Below are 23,391 nucleotides of genomic sequence, written 5' to 3'. Positions count from 1 at the left end.
ATTGAATTATTCTCCTGTGTGGCAGGTTTACTTGTATAGGCCAATATTATGAGGCCCACTTTCACAAAGGCCCATGGCCCAGCTAAGCTTTCTAAATAAACTCCCTTAAAGGGCCTCAGTTAAAAAAGAAAAAGAAAGAGCGATCCTCATTCTTGGACAATCAGGAGTGCTGTAGGTGTCGTAGTTAAACCAAAAAAATAAAATAAAAATAAAAAATTACAAAATAACAAACAAGAACAACAAAATTAGCATAAAGTTATAAGAAATACAGTAACAAACTGATACTGTAGTCAGTCCAGCAGCCTTATAGTGAAGCTCCTTATTGTGAAGTCAGGGGAGCAAGATCTGAAAAGCTGTCAGAGACAAGTGGCATGTTGAATAATGGGAGCACTGGAGGATCCAGGTGGCTTGAGTTATGGTCGAGGACGCTCCTTTCCTTTTGTTTTGACGGTGAGTGCCCTCTGATGGATTGTGCCTCCAGAGATTTACGGTCAAAGAGATTAGTTAAGCATGGTTAACATGTTTTGTCTCATCATTTTCACATTAGCAGTCATTCCGTCCCTCTTTTTCCTATTTCACTTTCCTCATCTCGCCACTCTTTCCACCTGCTGGCGCTATATCACTCTGACAGCATGTCAAAGAAGGGAAAGTTGTCTAAGCAACCTTGTCCTTTGTACTGCAGTCTCTTCTGCTCTTTATCAGTACACTGATGTGGGAAATGCCACAGGAAAGCTAAATCTCACCGAGTTGTGCTTTTATGGCATTTATTCTGCTTTATTGGGGCTCACACTTCATGTGTTTACGGGTTTGAGCTGCAGCCACGCTTCATAACCTGAAGGCGCCAGATGTTTTTATATTGCTTTTGTGACACTCAGAGAGTATAAAAGCTAAAGGGTTTCTTTTGATTTGTAAAAGCAATTTAGAATAAATCCTTTTGGTGTCATGGTGCCTTCTCTTTTTGCGGCTAGTTGTAAAAACTGCTAGTCATTTCACGTCACTCCTGTTTCTTATGCCAATTTCAACAGCATTAGGACGATTCGGTAATGATGGAGTTATGGTCATATTACAAAAAAAATGCAAGTTTAGTTTCAGTATTTTAATGCACTTTTCAACTAATTTGATGTGTTTAACCACAGCTGGACAAGAACAAATACAGCAGTTATTTTAGTCTACACCCTTAAGTCAACAATATTTGTTAGTTGCACCTAATATTGTTATCATGAAACGTGATTGTTTGGTTTTTGTTCCAGTGTGTGATCAGTGATCTGTCCGTCTGTCTGTGTCTGTCTGACCGGATGGGTGGTTAAATCGTTCAGAATATTACAGCAGATATCCCACAGATAACTCAACCTGACTGAGGGAGTGAGAGTTTCAGTCCTGTCCCACTGAAGGTCATTAACAAGAGCTAATCTGGTGGGCTCTCCCGCACCTCATGTGGCTCTTCCCAAATGCTTGTCTGGACTTAGATGTGACGATTGATTAGTGAGTTGGCTTTACAGCTCTGTGACATTGGGGAAATGGAAAAGGAGGTGAATCTGTTGCCTCCAGCCTCCTTAGGGTGTCGTTTGTGATATTAACATGAAATCCTCACTGCCCCAGGGACGGGATGTTATCTCTTCTTTAGCAACTGTTCTTATTATAGGATACATCTAACCGTGGAGGCAGTAGGTTACTTGTGTCCTTGCCACACTTTGTAGATGAGAAGATTTTTCTCTCCCTTTGTGCAGACGAATTGTTTATTTATTGTGTCACCTTCTGCAGTTTTACTACCATCTCCCTCCCCCAGCACCACCTTAAGCATGTGTTCATTGCTGTGTTGACACGTGGCAGCAACTGTGGCTAATCTTGATGTTAAATGGCTGACAGTTGCATGGCATCAGGCAGGGGCCTCTGAGGCCTCATAGTTACCATGGCCATGTTGGCGTCTTCTTTCAGGGTGACATAAGACAAGTATAGGTACATCCTGTGATTACACCATTAAATCAGCATCAGGCTGTTATGTTAAAAATACCCATGATGTCAGCCATAAGAAGAAGAATGTCCCATTCTGTCCGACTGAGACATCGTAAACTTACCTTATTTGTCCAAATTAAATTCGAGTGGCAGGTACAGAAGGTGACAAAGCAGAACAGCAACCATTAACCACATAATTAATCTGTGTTAACCACAGAGGTTAACACTGAGTTTGAATGCACTTATTGTCAGACACTTTGGACAAAGGCACCAAATTCATATAATGAAATATAATTTCAGCAATGGCTCCATCTAGAAAAAATAAACCATATATGTTACCCACTCTGCTCCATCACTCCCAAAAAGGGTTTGCCTGTATGGCGTCATAGTTACGGTGGATGGAATGATCTTCTCGACTTTGTGTCTACAGTACTTGATTCAGCACACATCGTTCCATAGACAAAACTATTGCATATTCTTAAACTATTTTAGCATACAGCTTGTAAACTATGTAACAAAACACCATTATTCTCTGATTTGTGGAGACGCCCCTCAAATGGTCAGAGACTACAGCAGACAAGAGTCATTTCAAATAGAAATCTTGGCCACTGCACCTTTAAAAGCGCTGGAACTCTTCTGCTTGGTCTATTTTGTAGTTGTCATTAGCTTTTCTTTTTACTGTAATGCCAGAGATTTGCAACCTCGATGATGCAGATTTGATGTAATCTGTGGGTTTCATCCTGCAGCATGCAGTATTATGCTCACGTGGAGAAGGGTTTACAGGCGTTGAGTTGGTAGACTTAGCAGGGCTAACTATCTGGAACAATGAGAGTGGACAGAGTTAAAGAGGCTTAAATGTCTTTATACACTGTATCAACATTAAAAGATAGAGTGTTAGATAAATGGAGTGATGGAGAGAAAGAGTGTTGTCAGGTATTTTCATCTATATATATTTACCAATCAGATTTGCACTTAACTTGGACAGGCTTGAGCAGGATACACCAGTTAATCCTCAAATCAAAGCAGTTTTGGTCTTGGGCCGCTATAAATGAAGCTGTAATGTGAGTGTGACGGTCTTTTGATGTGATACAGACAAATTGTCAGCTTGTACAATGTTAATACAATGAGAAGCTGTGATATAATTTGTATGGCTTTATTACAGTTGCCCAGAGCCGTCAGTAACGGCAGCAAACTCACATACAGATGAAGCATAAAGCTGCACAGCCATCTATTCATGCTAGTGACCTAGAACTACAATTAGCATACAAATCTGTCACATTGCTGTGTATCAATGCACTTTTGCTCTTGAAACTGTGTTGATCATTATCCCACAGTGCCGTGAGACCCTGTGACTGCCCTTAAGATTAGCAGGATGATTAAGAAAGACAGTTGCACAGAATGTTATGGTTTTGTCAGTACAGTGCTCCAAATAGTAAGTATATATGTAAACTTTATTTATAAAGTACCTTTCCAAACCAGAGTTACAAGGTGCTGTAGAAAGCAGACATTTAAGAAAAATATAAATAGCCAAAAGTGAGTTTTACTTTACTGCATTGGAATCATTTGTCAGCACAGGTGTGAGATTTTCAGGTGGTGAATAAACCGATCGTTAGTATCGTTAGTTATGGGGACAAAAAGTTAACTTAAGGTCATTAGTCATTAATTAGGAGACGATCAGTCCTCTGGGATCATCTCTTCATCACTACCTTAGCAGTCTGTAATGCTTAAATATATGAGCTGGCAGAGTTTAAAGGTCTTGATGTGAACACCGTCTAAATTTAAAGGGTTGTTCATATGAAACTGGTGCACTGCCCCATGGGAAATCTGAAGTGCAGGCTGCAGGACTGGTGTTAAAATGAGATAAATATACAAGTGTAAATTTTTAGATTAGATTGAAGAGCTTAAATTCACGTGTGTGTGTGTGTGTGTGTGTGTGTGTGTCTGTGTGTGTCTGTGTGTCTGTGTGTGTCTGTGTGTCTGTGTGTGTACATTGTGTTTTTTTTGTTTTTGTTCTTTCATTTTCTAGTGTGTGGTGTTGTGTGTGTGTGTGTGTGTGTGTTTGTTTTTTTTTATATGTGCATAATTGAATTGAATTGATTTATATTTTACACTTTTTTTTTTTTTTTTTTTTTTTTTAATTCAGTCCAAATCTACATGGCTGATCATGAGTCATTTCCTTACAGAATATAGGAATAAAAATCCTCAGCATACTTGTATATAATTTTCTACTGGCTGTCTTTTTTTGGGAGATAGATGGCGAATGAGACATTAGTGTCGTTCTCCACCAATCAATTCTCAGGGACATTCAGTGATCCCATATTTTCCAAAGTTTTTGAAGAACTTACTGTACAGTGAACCTTCTCTATGTCTGAAATAAAAACCTCATATTATGAGGTCCCAACTGACATTGTTTTGCATTTGTCATTGCAAGGTCATCCCCTTGGACTCTAATACCACTACTAAAACTACAATTAATAATAACAATCAAATGTATTTGTATACCACCTTTCATGCAATAAATCCAGCTCACAGTGCTGTACATCAGAGAAATTATATGAACCAAATGCTTCAGATAAAAAAGAGAGAGAGCATGAAAACAGGAATAGAAAATCAATGTAAGATAAGATGAGGAATAAAACTCACTTTGTGATAATGATAGTAAAAATAAAACTATGACAAAAATAAGATATAAAATAAGGATGAAAATAGAGTGAAGACAATGCATAGCATGAGATGGAACATAAAACCTAGTCAGTAATAATAAACTGAAGTTACAACTGGAGAACATAGAATGCATAAAATCGAGTAAATGACATTTTAAAAGAAGTGCAGTAGTGTTTAAGAGTGAGGCGAAATGCAAACAGGAGTGCCGGTGCTGAGGCAAGACAAAATCTTAAAAATGGCAGACAGAAATGACAACAGTTCTGCACACATCTAAACCATGTGGCATCGGCTTTTCGGATTAGCGGAAAGCACAAGTCATTCGTTCCAATAGAGGATGAATGACAGACCATGAGGGAAACGTTTGATTTTTTTCGAACTGCGTTGAAACGGGACCGTCAGTACAACTGGATGGAGAGCAGGAAGTGCTCTGCTGGGCTGCTGCTGCTGTCGTTCGGATTTGGTTAAAAAAAACAAAAAACAAAATAGCAGCAGAAGTGGTGGATGCGACAGGACTGACTGTGTTATCACATAGTTGAATGTAATACTGTATATTCTTTAAAATGTAGATGGTCAAAGCTTTGTACGTGAAGTTCTTCTGTTCCCATTGTGCACCAGGAACCTCCGTTTCTTGCATGCTTTATTTATTCATTTGCAAGTGGGATAATATTTTAAATGTGTAAATCCTGCAGATCTTTTAGTGAGACTTGAAAAATGAATGCAGAAATTTAAGGAAAGTGAAGGGCAGTAGTAGGAAGCAGGAAGTAGGTTAACTTTGTAGAGGGAAAAAAAAATGTTTTTTAAAAATGTCCAGTGCATTTTGCTGAGCAGGTACTGCAGGTACTAGGTGGTGAAGGTAGGCTGGAGTGTGTGGGCTCTTTGCCTGAATTAAGCATTATTAATTCCCACATTTGATTCCATGATTCATGAGTGAGTCAGATACAGTTTTAAGATGCTGTCAGTGCTGCCACTGCCGTGCTGTTTTCTCCTGGCAAGGCTAACGTGAGTAGGAAGCCTCTGCTCCCTGATGTCAATCAGACACTTATTGGTATTTGTTCATGAGATAACAAAGGGAGGGAAAGTAGAGGATTAGATGCTGCTGCTGCTTTGATTGCCACATGCAAAGTCCCTTTTTTGACATTTGTATGTTACACACCAAAAACACTGGGACCTGTGTCTGAGCACGCTATGTCGATCAGACGAGCACGCCACGGCCTCAGCCTGGCGCCTGCCTCGCTGTGCAGTAGCCACTTATTTTTCTAGGCTGAGTTTTCTGCGTGCGAGGATGTGTTCCACAGAGTGAAATTGCAGGCGCGTAGAGTCAGCGTGGTCACAAATGTGAGGGGGTGCACAGAAATCCACATGGGGGTCCACATGGGAATGTGCAGATGACAAAATTTATGTCATGTGGCCCCTCAAGATCTCTTGGAACAACCCGGATGTGAAAAGTTAAATTTAGGCTTAGTTAACAAATCATGTACAAATCAGAATTATTTGCTGCAGCTACTAACTATGCAGAGTGAGCACATAAACTGGAATCTAGATGTTTTTACAACGTGTTTCAGCCGTGTGTGTCACCCTGGGTGTGTGTTTGCGGTTGATGAATCTGTAGGTTTTGACCTTGAAGTGAGTAAGATGCTATTTCAAACGAGACAGCTTGGGTCAGACTAACGTTGTAAATAAGTCACTATTGACTTGAGTGCTAAAGCTTGTTGTGTCTTCCAATTTTTGTAATTAATAGAGGCAAATGTCTTTGCTTTCACCCTGCGAGATCGCTATGTGGACACCGCTGCAAGGTCACACATCACACACACAGTTCACAGAACCGCCTCAGTCACAAATTTGGAGAATGTGCTGGAAGCATGTTGCCCTCCAGATTTACCAGTAGGAGAGTAGGGGTGTCTAAGTGACACATAAACCCACCTCCTGTTTTAATTCCCAAGCAGCCACTCTGCTCTGCTCTGCTAGGCCGGCACCGACAGCTGAGGCCAGGGGAGATTGTAGCACGTGTGCTCACCCCAAAGGCATTTTGCTGTTGTCCACACGGTGAGACGGCCAAAGTACAGGAAATCAAATTCACTGTACCTCCACCACAGGTGCAGCACACACACATGCACACACACACACACACACACACACACACACACACACACACACACACACACACACACACAGAAGGGTAAAATGGGTTTGTCACCTTGGAAAGATTTGTTTCTGTTCATTTCAGTTTTTTATGAACATCATCTCAGATAATCTGCCACAGTAAGTATGGCAGTCTCATTTCATGGCTGTCTTCAAACCCAGGATTAGTTTTTGTATGTATGTAAACTGTCTGCCGCTTCATGCTGTACATTTAAAGCCTTCCATGAATCATCTGTGGTGGCTCAGAGGGGACAGTAGGCGCATTTCCGTGAATGTTTGAATTAAATGACTCACTTGACGCGTGGCAGCCTTTATACTTAACAACCCGAGTCTTGTCTTAAAATGACCCAACCAGGAAACGAGTCGATGCGTCAGTACGAAGTGCCAACTTCTATAGCTTGCTTTGGCTTTAACGATCACAAAAGCGCCTATCATGTTTATCTTCCTGTTTTAGGTGAGCAGCTCAGACTCATTTTTGAAAGGTGTTATATTTAAGAATTGGGCGCCTGTCGAATTCATACTGTAAACCACCAAAAGCTGTCTCCTCTTCAGCAGTGGGAAGCAACACTGATGTTAACTCTTATTTTCCTTCTGTCGCTGTCACTTCTTTTTTTTGCCACCAAACGGGGTCTGTGTTGGGAACAGGTGGTAGTGGTGATAACGGTCGCTTGCCAAGAGCTTCAGCAAACGTTGTTTTTACTGTTACATTCAGTGACTTACCGGGTGCAGTTTACCTTCAACATGATTGACAAGTGGTTAGATGATGCTCTCTGCACAGTGCTTCTTCTTCATCCTCTCACGTTGGACTGAGGGTAGACTGGATGCTACTTATTTGGGGTATTTTTTTTGTATATGAGTGTTTTGCTGTTTTGTGGTGTAATATTGAATTCAAGCTTGAATTCTGTCACTGTCAGGGTGAAGGTAAGCATGAGGCCCCCATCCCATTAGCAGGGCTTTGGCTATGTGTAATCAGCTTTAACTACCATATTAATATTTGATGGATTTGATTTTTTCTTTGTATTTTTTTGTCATTAAAATATTGTATCATGCAGCAGTTTGCTTACTTTACATGAATATGCTGTACGTGCAAAGCACTTAAGAAATACCATACTGACTTGTGTGTTTTTTAGGTAGTAAAACAGCACGTGTCGGTTCTAAAACAAGTGTCTTACAGATCCAGATTTATGGATTTGGGGTCAGCAGTGTCCCACAACAACATGGAGGCTCTTTTCTATCAAAGAAAGGTATTCCCAACATTAGTGTCACTCAATCCAATTAACAGCCTCTGTGTTTTCACCAAATTATTACACCAAATTATTACTCTGTATGTAAACTTATAGCAGAGGTTGCATCTGCACTTTTCATACGTATACACTTCGGACCATATGTGGCAATGAGTGGCAGCTTGAAGAAGCTTGGTGATTTGTGGTGGTATTAAGATACAGTGGGACATGCAATAGGGTTGGCTCATGTTGCTTTTCGACCCATTCCTATTTGTTTTTCCTTGCCTGAGGCGAAAGGGAAAGCTGGTCTGAGGCAGTAGGTGGTAGTCTGACACATTGAGAACATATGCTGTCTGGAGGGCACCAGGTGGGCGGTGTATAAATTATCAAACCTGCCATATCTCCAACCCGCCCTCCTTTATTTACCAGCAGGTGTATTTGGAATGCTGGGGTCAGGGGGTCTGGGGGATTGTAATGAGAGGTTGAGATTAATTTATAACTGTACATTTCAGCAATTATAATGTGTACATATGATCAACAGCAATGTTAATGGATAGAAATGTCTGAAACCCACTGTGGAGAATTGGATCTTGGTTGTGCGAGCAGCCTCTGCCACCAGAGGAAGCAGGCGAACAGAACGTTCTGTGGTGTTGTTGACAGTGGAGAATGCTTTGATACTGTGTGGCATGATATTTAAATAAGAGATGTCAGAATGAGTTTTCTCTTTTCTTTTCATGGAGTTCAGTCGGGCAGTTTCCTGCACAGCATTTGAAATGAAACAATGGTGTTTGAGCATGAGGTGCTGACTTTCAGCTTTAAGGATGTTTATGGATGTTCACATACTGTACATATTAGCTGAGCAGTGTAGGACACCTAACCCTAATTTAGCACTCAATTTTTGGACGGTGCAGCAGAACAATGATCAGACACTGTCGGGTGTCGGTAATTTGAGACAAAAACAAGCAGATACCAAGTGTGATGTCTTTGGTTTGTACACTTCATGCAGTCAATGACTGTGAAGGATTTGTGAAAACTAAATATGATGACTTCATCTGAATTTATGTTAACTTACTAGAATACAAAGCCAGCACAGCATCAGATGTATCACTGTTCTCTCTATTTCACAAATGTACGGTCTGTTTCGTCATGTGGAGTCTTTAGCAAATCCATCGCATTTTGCACTTTAGATTTACATCCTGCAAATTCATTTTACATCTTCTGCAATCAAAGTACAATATACGTATTACTTTTTCAATGTCCCCCATTATTTGAACATGCATTCCTTTGGCGTTGTGTCTGTGGGCAAAATGATGATGCTGTCTGCAGTCAGTTGCTGTGGCAAGAGAAGAGTTTTCTGTTCCAACTTTTCAAATAAGAAACTCTTATTTAGCAGAAATACTGCGGCTAGAGTTACACATCAACTTAACCACCCTGTTTCACACTTTAGCCGCAGGTTTTACACCAGTGGGATCCCACAGAGCTTTGGAACAGATTTACTTTAAGGGATTAGAGTTAAATGGCCTGCGCAGGATGGCAATAAGGAGAGTCTCTCATGAGACCGCATTGCCACCAGTGAGAACCACTCAGTCTGTCACCAAGCCCACTTTGTATTATCTTTCCTGTAATCAAAAACCATGGCACCTTGCCAAACTCTCTGCAACATTATAGTAAATAAGTTGAGGGCAGTCATTTATGAATATGTTTTCCAAACTCAGACACTGTGGTAATTTCACAATGCACCTCTGTAACAGTGGCTCAGCACCTGAGAGCGTCCAATGTTTTTTCAACTGCTTTTACATTTAAAATCAATCAGTCAGTGAAGAGGTTTGGGAGAAATTGGGAAAAGGAAATGTGAGAATGTGTTTATGTACTGTGTAATAACACGGTCATGATATGCATTTACATGCATTTGGCTAGTCCTCATCAGAGGCTGGTATATTTAAAGTGCATTAAAGTAATGCTCTATAAATTACCTGTAGTTATATATGACTCTGCAACTTGAAGAGTTTTATTTTCTCTTTTTGGTCGTAGCCATCAGACTATCGGCTCAGCAAGGGGCTCTGCGGTGGGAGAGCACAGAATGTTTTTAGACTCTGTTTGCATTTGACAAATAGCTTACTGTTCACTCTTGGCTGTTCTCACACGGGGAAATGTACTTATTTAGATGTGCACAAGAATGTCCAAGAAATCAGGTTTGTCCAGCGGAAAATCTTTAGCTGAAAATGTTTAACTCTGTCGGTCCCAGCGGAACGCCGGCATCCTGCTCGGCATTTAAGTGAAGCTTCCACACAAACTGAATGTTCATTCTTGATGTCATTCTTGGCTCCGAATAGGCAAAATGAGCTATGACACGTGGTTTATCTCAAGATGAAGAAGAAGTTATGGTACAGCAGAAAGTTAGTAGTAATAGTAAGCAGTTACACGACCAAAGTTTGGTTAAGGAGGATAAGTGCCTTGCTCAAGAGCATCCAAGGGGTGGTTATGAGAAAGGTGCTCTATTTCCTGTTTATATTGAAATATTTCAGGTAAGAGGAAATCCAAACCTGATCAGGTTCATGCAGTCAACGCATGGTTTCCACAGAGCCCATGTAGGCTCAGCATATAGATACCTAAGGAGGTGAATGTCGGTCCCAGCAGCAGCAGCATCACCTGGGAGGCTGCTTGCCTTTGCACCCTGAAACAGAAGTATAACTCTTTTGTCTTCAGTCCTCCCTCAATTGAAGAGGCAGAGATAAAAAAAAAGAAGAGTCAGGTCTGTGATGAAGCTCAGCCTCTTCAATTGAAGTGTCTTTGAGTGTCTCAAAGTGTGGAGCAGTAGTATATTTTGAGTGTAATGGTGAGTCATGTAAAGGTTTGTGGGTCTGGAGTGAGTCACTGCACTGTCTGTTAACACAAACCTTACATAACACCAAAACAGTTATTCTGGAAACTAGGTCAGGTCATGCATCACTGTTGATGTAACAAGTTTGAAGATCACAGTAAATCTTTTTTCTTTTTTTCTTTTTTATGGATTGTTATTGAAAATGCTTGTCCTCTTTAGCTTTAATGGCGATGTTTTAATTGGTCTTACAGATCTTCGGTCAAGGACAAACAAGTGAATGAAAGCCAAAGAGTCCTCTTCATGTTATCACTGCACTTGACTCATCTCTGTTATGTAATTGTTTCTTTCAGTGTTTGACACATTGTTCTTTTTCCAACATTGTGTTTTTCTCTCAATTTCACTTCCCACATACATTCACATTTGTGTACACAAAGACTCACCCACACTGCGTCAGTCGACCGCGTAGAAGTGTGACTGCACCTATTCTTTGGCCCGACCCATGTTGGACAAGTTTGTTTTGCTTTGGTTTGACATTTTGTTGGAGGGTGTAGCTCAAACAAATCTGATTCATCCGGCATTAGGCAAGAATGATGGACTTGCCATAAGGTCATCCTCTCGAGTGTTCATACTGGACAAGACAGTTATGCCATCGCCTGGTGATGAGGCAGGATGTCGGCTACAGCTGAGACTGTCAAGGAAAACAAACAAGTGCACTGGATGAAGAAGCAGCTCACAAACTACTCTGAACTTTTACCGATTGACAATAGTAACAACAACACAAACAATTGTTTTTATTATTTTCAGGCGTTAGAGACAGCTTTGCATTCCCAAAGTCCCTGTTTCCAACATTAGTTCATGGTGTGGGCTCCAAGGTAGAAACCATCTTACGTCAACCTCTATTTCTGGCTTCTGCTATCAGCCTCACTCCTGCCAGTATCAGGGAGTGTCAGAGACAGTGAAGGGATGTCTGTGTGTGTGCGTCTGGGGAGGCATGGCGAAAGAGAGAGGAAGAAAGTGCGGAGGCGGAGAGGGTGAAACAGAGAAAAGCGTCCAAGAGGCAAAGAGACGGTGAGAGAGGGTTGTAGATGCATGCAGAGACAGAATGAGAAAATGATCGAGCAGCGCTGTAATGCCTGGCAGTACGAGGAACAGATTAGAAATCAGGCATGCTAATTGGCCACCTAAAATACCCAGTGTGATGAGAGAGGGGGGCGCGAGGGTCTCTGTTTATCAGCAGAAGGTCAAAACCCATACCAAAAAGTTTCCTGTCATTTAACCTCCCAGGTAATTAGTGGCAGGTGGGAGGGCACCGATGGAGGCCTCTGACTTCCCCTTTCAGATAGTTGTTCTTAAGTAATTCGATATAATTGCACTGCTGATACGAATCTGTTACTCCACATTTATCTGAGTCACATGAACTGCCATAGAGAGTGCAGTGCACATGAAATAAATAAAATGACATTCGTGTTTTTGTGTGTGGGTCTGGAGCAGCTCAGACACAGCTGTCAGTGACTCATCAGTGTGAAGATAGCGGGGCAGTGACCTTCCTGCCTCCCTGCGGTGCGGATTTGCCAGTTCCCTCTCGCAGATAAACTGTGAAGATAAAACTTCTCCGCCTCAGTTTGGCTTTCTAAAAGTTTATTGTCTTGCACAGGCATCAGGAATACGTCCCCATGTAATGCACGAGCACTTTGTGAACAGAAACGTCAAATCCTACCATGTCATTTTTCTTTAGATCTGACACGCTCGCCCCTCCCCCGGCCGGCTCTGGTTTCCCCCCTCTCAGATGATGTATGGAAAAAAGGTTAATTAATTTTTGGTTTAGAGTAGAATTCTATGTGCATGAAACCAAAACTAGATCTTGATACTGTATATTTGGAGCCATAAAAAGATAAAACACAAAATTTATAGTCTCATTTTATTGTTTCTGTTTTACGGGTGTGTATTATTTCAGTGACCAGGCTCCACAGAGAAATCCCTTGATGGTCATTACTCCAGGGCATAGCCAACCCATTCTGTCCACCGGCTTTGAGGGGGATTTCTCACTTACACTGGGGTTTTGCTGTGGGCGACTTTCTCTTTTTCCTTTTCCGCCTTTTGTTCATTTGTCATTTTGGGGGTTCTGCTGAGCAGCTGTTGGAATAGTTGCTGAGTTCACTCGCTTTCATTGTTTGCATAAAGTGTGCTAATGGCTATTTGAGCAGCCTGTGATGCCAGCAGCTTCTTGGGATGAGACATGTTGAGCCATATGGCTGCAGTGTTTTCCCCGTCACTGTCAGACCTGTATTGTATTCACCATGTGTGCGTGTATGTGAGATTGGCTGCTTCACCCATCTGTTGTCCTCACTTTGAATCATTTGTCATCTTCATTGTCTTGCCCTGTGGTGTGCCTGTTGATTTAGCATGCTATCATGATAGCACGATACTGTATTTCAACATTTGAAGACTCTTGAGACAACCGTGTGAATCCATTTTCATTCTTAATTAAAGATGACTGAACTGTACTCAACAGACTTTGGGACGACTCTTCAGTGTTAACAGTTAATTTAACAGCTGGACTTTTAGCAGAAGTGAACTTTAGATGTGCAAATGCAACAGATTCTCAAATATTTGTATTAGAGATCTTATTCTTTGCTCTGTAATCCTCGTAACCTTCTCTGTGTACTCAATGATAAGCCATACTATCATTCAACATGTCTTTTTCTGTCCCTGTCTTGCTTTAGACCTTCTTGCACAGGACCAATATTACCAAACAATATGCGTGGAAATAGTCTGCTATGTGTATAATTTTATGCCACTCACTGTATTGTAAACTGTTTTTCCTGATAACTGATTATGCATATGTTGCTTTACAAAATGATATAGTTTCCAGTTTTAAAATAGTTACCTTCGGCATCTTGTGTGCAGATTTTTTTTTTTCTTGATCCTTTGAATTTTTTTTTAGGGTTGACCATAGCTTCCCTTTTAATTCTAGACGTGCCTGAATATGGCTTCTGTTCATCATCAATCCTCCTAATTTCTTGACAAAAATGGAAAGATTGGGAACAATAGGAAAATGTTTCGTGCTATATTACTATGCCTGATTTTTTAAAGATATATTTATTCTTCTCTTTCTCTTTTGCTTTTTTCCCTCTGTCTGATTTAGTGCTGGGAATCCGGTGTATACTTGCTTTGGTTCACTATCATTTTCGATCACATGCTTGTCGTAAAAAGTGAATTCACCAATTCTATATAATGATTTTCTTTAAAAATGTAAAGTTTTACTGATTCCCCATAAATACACTGTATTTTATTAGACTAGCCTAAGTACCAAGGACAATGAAGTCATTTTAAATGATGCAATGTGAGAAGGGAGCTGTACTGCCATTGGCCAGGAAGTCAGTTAGTGGGACGATGTAACTGTGTTTGATTGGTATTTGTGAGTGCGACAGCAGTGACAGATGGTAAAATGCAGAGCTTGCTTTGGACAGAGGACAGTGGGAGTGAGGTAAGAGCTGGGAGAGAGGGAAATATGAAAGGAGGGAAGGACGGAGAGAGGGATTGAAGGAGGGGTTGAGGGATTCATCGCTACGTCACTGTGTACACCAATATAGCTCTGATGTTGCTGACCACTGCTGGGGAAGACTCCAGTTATGTGATCCTTACTGTACCCTGTAGCTGCTCATGAATAGAGCAAATTAGCAAGCCTGTGGAAAATGTATTGTCCGTTTCATACGTTCATACATGGAACTGCAGAATTTCATTAAAGAAGGTTATTTATTATTTGTTGGACAGTCATTGGACAGCCAGTGAAAAAGAAATTTACAGTCTACAACCAGGCAGCAGCTATAAATAACTATGTCAGAGCAGCAGGAAAAATGGCCGGTCAGGCTCAGTTGTCAGAGCCAACACAATCTTCCCCCTCACCTCATATTACTTCACCTCTGAGTCTTGTGACGCTTCCTGTGCTTGAATCTCAGCCTGACTCCTCTAATTCAAACTAGAACATTAACTTGCTTTGGAAATTCTGTTTGTTGTTTTTCTTTTCTTTCTTTCTTTTTTTTTTTTTTTTTTACCTGATTTGGGATCTTTCCTATAATTCTCCGCCTTATGTTGTTGCCCCAGTGTTTTGACTGTCTTGAGGATTAAGGAACGAGGACTGTTTTTTCTCAAACTCTTGGCTACTGTAACAGGAGTTGTAGCCGCTCAAAGTTTAGACTTTCCCCTCAGCCTGTGTGGTCTTCATTCTTCTTTTTTGCCAGCAGCGACTTTGACAAGCCAGATAAATCTCTGATGTCACTCTGTCCAAAGTCCAAGCAAGCTGTTGGGAGACTTAGTCACCTGGCCCCCAGCTCTCAGCACCCAGTTTGACACTCAATGTCAGCAGATCCCAGGTAACTGGAGGGCTTTTCTTAGCTCTTGTCAGCACTCTCATATCAAAACTGACCACAGAACACCCGATAGGCCACAAAAGAGGGGCAAGTGTTGATTATCTGTCAGAAAATCAGTGGTGTTGGAATTTATGGTTTACATTTGAAAGCTTTGCGGATTTACTTTAGAAATGTAAATGATGAGTGCAGGCAGGAAACCTGAAAATTATGTATTTTACACCATTGTAAAACATTCTTCTTCTACCTTTTCAATTTTAGAGGTCTGTTGTCAAGCTTCCAGTGATATTTTATTTCTTAGCAAATACCCCAAACAGGTGTCACTCTAATGTTCTCAAGTGGGCACTGTGTCAGCAGATCTCTAAAGACTAATTGCTGTTTTCCCGCAAGGCGACATTTTTGTAGGAATGCTCTTATGGTCCCACAGTTGGGAGGCAGCTGTCAAGTCAGAAGGTTCCTTCTGACCTGTATGTTTCTCTGTGACCCCAATATCCCTTCTAACACTGGCCTAATGGTTGAAACGCGATCACTGACAGCTACCATGTGTATGTGAGAGAGAAGTGAGGGAAAAATGCTTCTCCAGTGTAAGCCTCTCAGGGTTTAGTTGCATGTCTCTGGGTCCAAAGGTGTTTGTGTGTGACTCAGTCCCTGACTTAATGTCAGGCATGTGACATCTTATGGGCTTATTTGACAGTGATAGGCCAAGGCCGGCACACGCGATTCTAGTTAAACTTTAGTTTGCGTTTTCATACCACTTCATAAAACCCTTTGATTGATCCCCAACATAAATATAACTGTTTTACAAGCATCACCAGAGAGACATGGTATGAATCAAAGTGATTCCTCTCTGTGGACACGCCGGCCTTGTGGTGGTGGTGAGGGGCCAGACTCCTATGTCTCTGTGGCCAAGATATCTCACCCATTGCTAGGGCGCCATAAATCAGGAACCACCCCTGTTTGCAGCTCTGCCAAATGTAGAGCGAGGCAAGCTGACCCTGCTTCCTCACCCATACCTCGCCCCATGAAACCGTCTCTCATGGCATGATGGTGTCTATATGTTGACTATGCACGCTGCTGCTACGTGTCTGATTTGCTGAAAAGTTAAATTGAGGCTCCGGAATGTCAGTTACTGTTTTTGCCATATTGGGAAGAGTAAAGGTTGCATGGTCTCCTCGTGATAAGTGTCTTGAGTCACGTTTTCTGAAGTTCATCCATCCGTGTGCATTTGTTGTCTGCTGTGAGCATTTATTTATTACTATAAAGCAATTTATAAGCCTACAGTGCATAAGGGATTGGCAAAGGTGTCTCTGAAGGACTGACATGATGTTGTAAGTCACAGTATGTAAAGCACTCCCTGCAAATGTAAACAATGTGACTCCCATTCTAGCAGGCTGGAGAGTCACTGCTGATGAAAATGAGTGCAGTGCCCTCATATGGCAGGCTGATACACTCCTGTCAGACCTCCTGGGGCCAGTTATGGTAATATATGGCACCACCTAGTGGGCCATGGAAAAAGTGTTCTGTAAGACACCTAAACTGTGTGTGAATATGTGCTTTTCTTCATGATCTCCCTTCCCACGATCATAAACTCTGGGGTGTCCCACTTCACAATGGCGGGAAACCGCAGATTTGCTGTTGCAAAGGAGGAGTTGAATGGTGTCCAGCTGTGAAAGCTTTGTTTCCAGCCATAATTATGGATCAAAAAGTACTTCTACACCGGTCCTAGTATCACAAGACATTTCATTTGCAAAAGCTTAAAAGAACTGTACTCAAGTTAAAACAAAACAAAACAAAAAAACAGCACAAACTTAAATATACAAAACAACAGTAACACAGAGTTGTTTTTGCTGGATTTGTCTGTTTGAGCTCAGCTCTTGTAAGATACTGGTCTCAATTTCAGAAATGTACTTCTGAAAACATATCCTGGCATACATACGTACTGTAATAATTATAATCATGTGTTGGTCATACAAGGTCATACACATCAGTATTAGTATTGGACAGACATGTCATTGCATGAGGCGGTATGTGCCCAGGCCTGATTGTTCTTGTTTTTTATGTAACTCTAACCCTTTCTTCATTTTTGTATTAGTTCATTGCATTGGTGGGCATAATAATCATTCTAATAGTAATAATAAACTCAGCTGACATCCCTTTTGGTTATCATATGGGACTTATGCTGCTGGCACTGGATAAAAAGTGCCGTGTTCTCTCTTTGCTCTCTGGGTGTGATGCTAACAGATGGAGTGACTGTAAATTTGTCAGGGTGATACCTCCCTTCCCTTCGACTTGAATGCTTATGTGGTTAGGCAAAGTCCTCTTTTACAGCTGTTAAAAAGCTACAGATGGAGCTCTGTAGAAGACGGCAGAAACGAACAGTAATTGATATGGTAGAAGAAATTACAGGCTTTCATGTATTTCCTGTAAAATAATGTTTCAGTTTTACACTGTGCACTTGTTTTGTTTTTGTGTCTGCAGCAGACTGCAACAAACTGTATTGTGTAAATCTGAGTAAGGTTGCTTTACCAATGGGAAAATCCTGTGCCATAAAAAAACAAAAGAGAGAACAAGATAAAGCGAAAACAAGTATTTTACATTTTTGTTTTATTTCCATATTTGACTGAGGGCTGATGGAACACAAGAACAGCACATTTTTAAAATGGTATATCAAAAACAGAAAGAGAAATTAATCACAAATGCATGCAAACATATTACATGATTTCAATTTTAGGATATTAAATGAGAAATAATTTGTTTTGACCTGAACAGACAGTAACATTATATTCTCACACATAGAGATGAATTACTTCCATTAAAAACATCATTTTATTAGATTTTCTGAATTTGTTCACACACTGCAGACGCTATGGGACACAAAGATCACAAAGTAAGATTTAGAATAGAGGCTGCTCTGGCTGCTGGTGTGTTTCAAGCTGGTTACACTCCTAAAGAGAAAGCACACATTAGGGATGTATCATTAAAAATGACTTCTTTCAGTCAAGTCAAAAAAACACTTTGCATGTATTGTTATGTGTGATTATATCATATTATTGCATATACGTATATCATTGTAATTGAATTGTGGTTGTACAAAAAGATTTTAACATGGAAATGTGATGCTTTATCTAAATAACAATTCTGTAGCTTCAGCTTGCCGAATGCCCAGCTTGTTTCATTTAAAATGTCAGTGTGAGCTACCACTTTACCACATTCATACAGAGGAGTCAGCAGTGGGCTTATTCATTGACTTTACTGGAAATAATTTATCTGAATCATATTTAAACAATACCCTTTTGTTTGAAGTTATTTGCTTTTCTAGTTAACAAATTATCCTTTTTAAGGTTTGAATGTGTTTTATTTATTAAAAAAAAAAAAAAGCTACATACAGTTAAACAGAGTTAAACTTGACACTGAACGTGCAGCAAATGTCTGAACTGCACATTTTAACTTGAAGAGACGTCCCCATTATGTCCACTAAAATAGATTCATACACTTAATGTTTTTCAAGTAAATATTATTTCACATGAACTTTTGTATTGTAGTTGTTCAAACCTTTAAGAGTGGTTCCAGTATGGGCCATCTTTGCATTTTCCCTGTTGAACTAGATGGTGATACCAGAGAATTTTTTCCTTGAAGCCTTATGGGTACCTAGTTCACTCGACTGATAAGAGTGCAGACATCACATTATGTTCTGTGTCCGTCGATCACCAGGCACACTGAGGAAAAATGAAAGTCTCTGCCAGGAAAGAGTCCATCAGAACCGCTGTGTCTGTGTCTGTGAGTGGCGTATTGTTTGGTGTTTTTATTAAAGAGTTCATACAGCTTTGAGATAGAATATCTGATTTATTACAGGACATGTCAGGACAAATCAGACAGTTTGCTGTTCTCTACTTCTTTGAACCTGCCTGCTGATTGTCCGTTCAGCTGCTGCTGTGGCTTCAGCAGCTTCAGGATTGCACGGCGTTACCCCGAGGCCTCCTCTGTAAATCCTTTCCTCCCTATGTTTTGGTCTACCCCGTCCTCACGCACACATGCTGACCACTTGTGACTTTTCATCACATGCGTCTCCTCTGCCTCTCCGGTGGTCAGAGACACAGGGACGCAGCGTCTCTCACATAGGGTGCAGGGGTGCAGACCACTAGCCGTGATGTTATGCTAATGTACATGTGCTCGTATTAGTCGTCACCTTAGAGGGTAGAGACACACTTCGTTTCAGCTGCTGGCCAGAGGTCAGGCTGTAGAGAAGCAGTACGAAGTTTGGCTTCAAAGGTACAACTTGGACCTCGTCTTTTCAAGGTTGGTGTGTTTCTTCAGTAGCTCCAGGTGTGCTTCTCAGTATGAGCCTGTTTTTAGCGTAGTGTTTGCGGCTGTGAGTCTTGTCAGCTGGACTGTGTCGGGGATTTGCATAGAAGCAGGATTTATTGCCGTCTGTGGTGCAGCTGTAGTGTGTTTGGACGTTGTGGGATATTTTGTTGGATGTCTCAGTGGAGTCAGTGGAGGGATATTCTGTGGCTGGACTGGACTCGAATCCTTCCTCTAATTTGTTACTTCCTCCGATGAGGCTCTGCGGACTGATCGGGCCCATGTGGCATTTTGTTATGACTGCGGAGCCGTCTCTGATCTCTGTGAAAGTGAGTGTGTTTTTGTTGTTGTTGTTTATGTAGCTGAGAGTTAGGCTTCAAAACAGAATGTGTTTGTTCTCCAAAGCTGTCCTGACGAATGATTTGCTGTACCATAGCTTTTATCATGTCATTAGGCCACTGGCCACCATTTGACACCATACTGAGATTTCAGATCAGCTTTTAAGACAGGAGAGGAAACCATTAGCCATCAATATCTATTGATGTTCTGTTTATCATTTACTTGACTGTGTTAAAACCCAGATTATTTTGGTTTTTGCAGACTGAATGGTGCAGCATTGAGTGACGCTTGTCTGTAATAATTGTTTGTTGCCAGTAAAATTTCACAATTCATTTTTACATTACATACATTTTTACATGTAGGCTTGAAAAAGCTAGGACATCATGATGTGACGTTATGCTCGTAGGGGTCAGCAGGAAGATACAGCTCTCACACCTTCTCGTCAGTCTTTGTACCTGACGCTTGGTGCTGGATGAGAAAGTCTCAGGAACAGATGTATGATTATTTACTGAACAAACTGCAAAAATATAAAGCAGTACGAATATTTACAATTCCCAGTATTCTTTTAGTATAGACTTTATAAAACCTTGTCAGAGTAAGAAAAATTTTGTCTGGCAGAAGTCACAAAACAGAAGTGACATTACTGATTGAAGACTCAGGCCAGAGTGCAGCCAAATGGGCAAATGCAAATGAAGTCAGCCATCACTTTTACCTCACATTATCTGCCTGAGGCTTTGTTTTTATTAAATATGCTCCATAGATAATTTGACTTGACTTGATCTATAATTCTTTTTTTTCTTAGCCTCATGAACTGCAGGTTAAAGCATTGTGAGCTGTCAAAGTACAACACCCTGAACACTGCAAATGACTTGCAGTGGTCACACTTTAATTTTGATATCATGCCGTCACTAGAATGATCCAAGGATTTTTTTTTTATTTTACCAGTTCTTTATGCTTTTAATTGTGGAACACGACAGAAAAAGCTTGAGGCCTGTACATTTGCAGATTTGTTTTTAAATGACAACGTGAAGCTATTCTTGAGCTAGTTCTGTCTGTTGGCAGAGAAGTTTTGCCGTGAAACAGCTTCGACTGTGAGAGGCTTTTTTCGGCTGTGAAAGGTTCAGTCTGAAGAGCGGGCCGACAGTCACACTTGACAAGCAGACCGACATTATACTTGAAAAAGCTCTTTGGATTCAACAATGCAAGTGTGTGGTGGAGACGAAGGGAACGTGCACGCTTCGGTCCAGCCTCCAACGAGTTTATACAAACATTTAGGTTTGTGTGTCCCCTTCAGATAATTCTTCAGTATGCATGAAAAAATGTATTTTAAATTCTGTATCTCTGAACATGGTAAAATAAGTTTGTTTCATTCCTCATAAACAGATTCAATTCTTCAGTCATTTGTTTTTGTCTGCGACTGACTCCCCTGCATTTCATAAATGGGCAAATATTCTTCAAAGTGAGCTTTCTGGGTTGCTCAACAATTGTCACACATGCAACACATGTCAGTAATGACATTTTTAAAAAGCCATTCTTATTGCTGGTGGAAGTATTTGGTAAAAAGAGTTGCTGCTGCATAAACAATATGTTGCTATTTTACCAGGTCTCAGGTCTGTTTTCAGAGTTAGTTTTGCCCAATTTCTGAATCACTGAGTTTACCAAATTATCAATTTGTCATTTGTCAAAGAGCAACAAAACATATATACTGGAATATTGTAAAAATGCATTTTAACTTGCATTTTAATTTCATTAGAAATTCTAAATATAGAATGAAATGCAAATAACAAGAGGTTAATATATTCTGTCAAAGAGCTCAGTTTCACAGCAGTTATAGTCGGGACGTGTCCTGGTGTTGCTGTGTGGACTCTTTCAAAGAAGATAATTAAATCACAGAGGGACATTGCGAGACTGATTGTCTTCAGAATTTCATTAGCAAGCTTTTCTATCTTCATCCTTGTCTACATAATCTCCTGTGTTACTTCCCTTCCACACCTGGTTGCAGTTTATTTGACACCTCTTTTCCTCTCTTCATCACAAGATTGGTCTGAAGTGTCTCGCACACTGTGCCAGCTGCCCAAGAGGCCATATTAGTCTATGGCAGAGGACAACTCCAGTATTTATAGCTTTGAGTCATAAGCTGGAATGGTCTAAGAGTATCTCTACATCAGCATGCTCGCTCACTTAAGAGTGTCTACAATCGGTCGTGAAACTGTCCAAAGTGAGTCAGTTATCATCATTAGGTGTGTAACTCCTGAGACTATGGTGTTTTGATTTTGTATGATTGCAGGCCCAGTTCATGGTTTCTCTATTTTTTATATTCCAAATATGTCAAACCTAAAGTGAACAAAAACAATATTATTTGTAAATTTTGTATAAAACTTTTCTGAACAAAGCAGTTTACAGGGGGATGTGCAAACACAGCCAACTGACTTTAAGCTAAATTACATGTCAATCAGATGTTGTTAAGTTTGACTTAAATAGAGTACCCAAAATATGTTTTAGATTTAATTTGACACAACATTTTAATGTGTTTTTCAGCAGTCATATTTTACATCAGTAATACTTTGTGACTGAAGTTGCCCTAAATTAGGTTCTCCTTTTTGTTTTAGAATAGAAAACAATTGAATGTATAGTTTCATATGAAAACAGCAGCTTCAGTGGATTTAATAGCCACTGTTACCCTAAAATATTTGTATATTTAGTCCAGCAAAATTCACAGATCTGGTTATTGGAGCAGTTGAAAGTCTTAACTGGTGAACAGCCAGACTCCCAGTTTCTGTAAATGGTAAATGGAACCAGTATGCTAAGAGTAAGCTTATATTGATCAGACAGGGAAAACGTGATCAGTGGTTTCTAAGTTAATTTTGGATTTTTTGGTTCTGTTGCTTTAATTGCTTTAATGTGCTGTTGTTATTTGCCAGCCATCACACCACATCATGAATGATAGACACCAACATAAGTTGCATTAAATAACCTTAAAAACCAGTGAATAAATACAATATTTTAACATTACGTCTTAAGTCATTGACAATAGTTATGTTTTTCATTCATCTCAAAAAGATAAACATACTTCCATAGTCTACTTGAATTTTCATTTTCCTTTCTCAGGGTTGTGATTTCAGGGCCGTTTGTCCTGGATAGTTTACAGCTCAGGAGTATGAATGATGGTTGTGATATGATCAGTTTATGATGTGGTAATGTAATCACAAGTCCACATCACAACTACAGAAGCCAGAAGGTGATAATCCTCCACAAGATTCAGTTGCATAAATTCATATTTGAAAACGCCTCTCAAACTTTTTTATATTGAAGAAGCACAGCCGCAGCCCATTTAATGATCTGTGTCTCCACATGTGCAGTACAGCCTGTTGGAAAGGATCTGTGTAAACAGGATCACAAATAACCACAATTCCAGGCCGTCAGTGTCTCTGCATGCAAATCGTCATGGCTGACAAATCTTTGTCTCAAACAATTTGGGATTTGGCCATGCCTAATCTGATTGCTCTGTCACCTTTCAGCAGGGTTGGTAGGAGCAGTGGCTAGATAGAGCAGTGTCAGGTGCTCAGCATAGATGATGTGATGA

General features: G+C 40.4%; 1 protein-coding gene across 1 annotated transcript in view; it reads left to right on the top strand.

Moving 5' to 3' along the window:
- rbm20 (RNA binding motif protein 20) overlaps nt 1-23,391 on the top strand; it is a 43,987-nt gene that overhangs the window by 2,307 nt on the left and 18,289 nt on the right. The gene's annotated exons all lie outside the window — the stretch shown is intronic.

Source organism: Chaetodon auriga, chromosome 4 (genome assembly GCF_051107435.1).
Source record: "Chaetodon auriga isolate fChaAug3 chromosome 4, fChaAug3.hap1, whole genome shotgun sequence".
NCBI classification, from domain to species: domain Eukaryota; kingdom Metazoa; phylum Chordata; class Actinopteri; order Chaetodontiformes; family Chaetodontidae; genus Chaetodon; species Chaetodon auriga.
The sequence above is the reverse complement of the archived record's forward strand: the minus strand, read 5'-3'. Positions and strand labels throughout refer to the sequence as shown.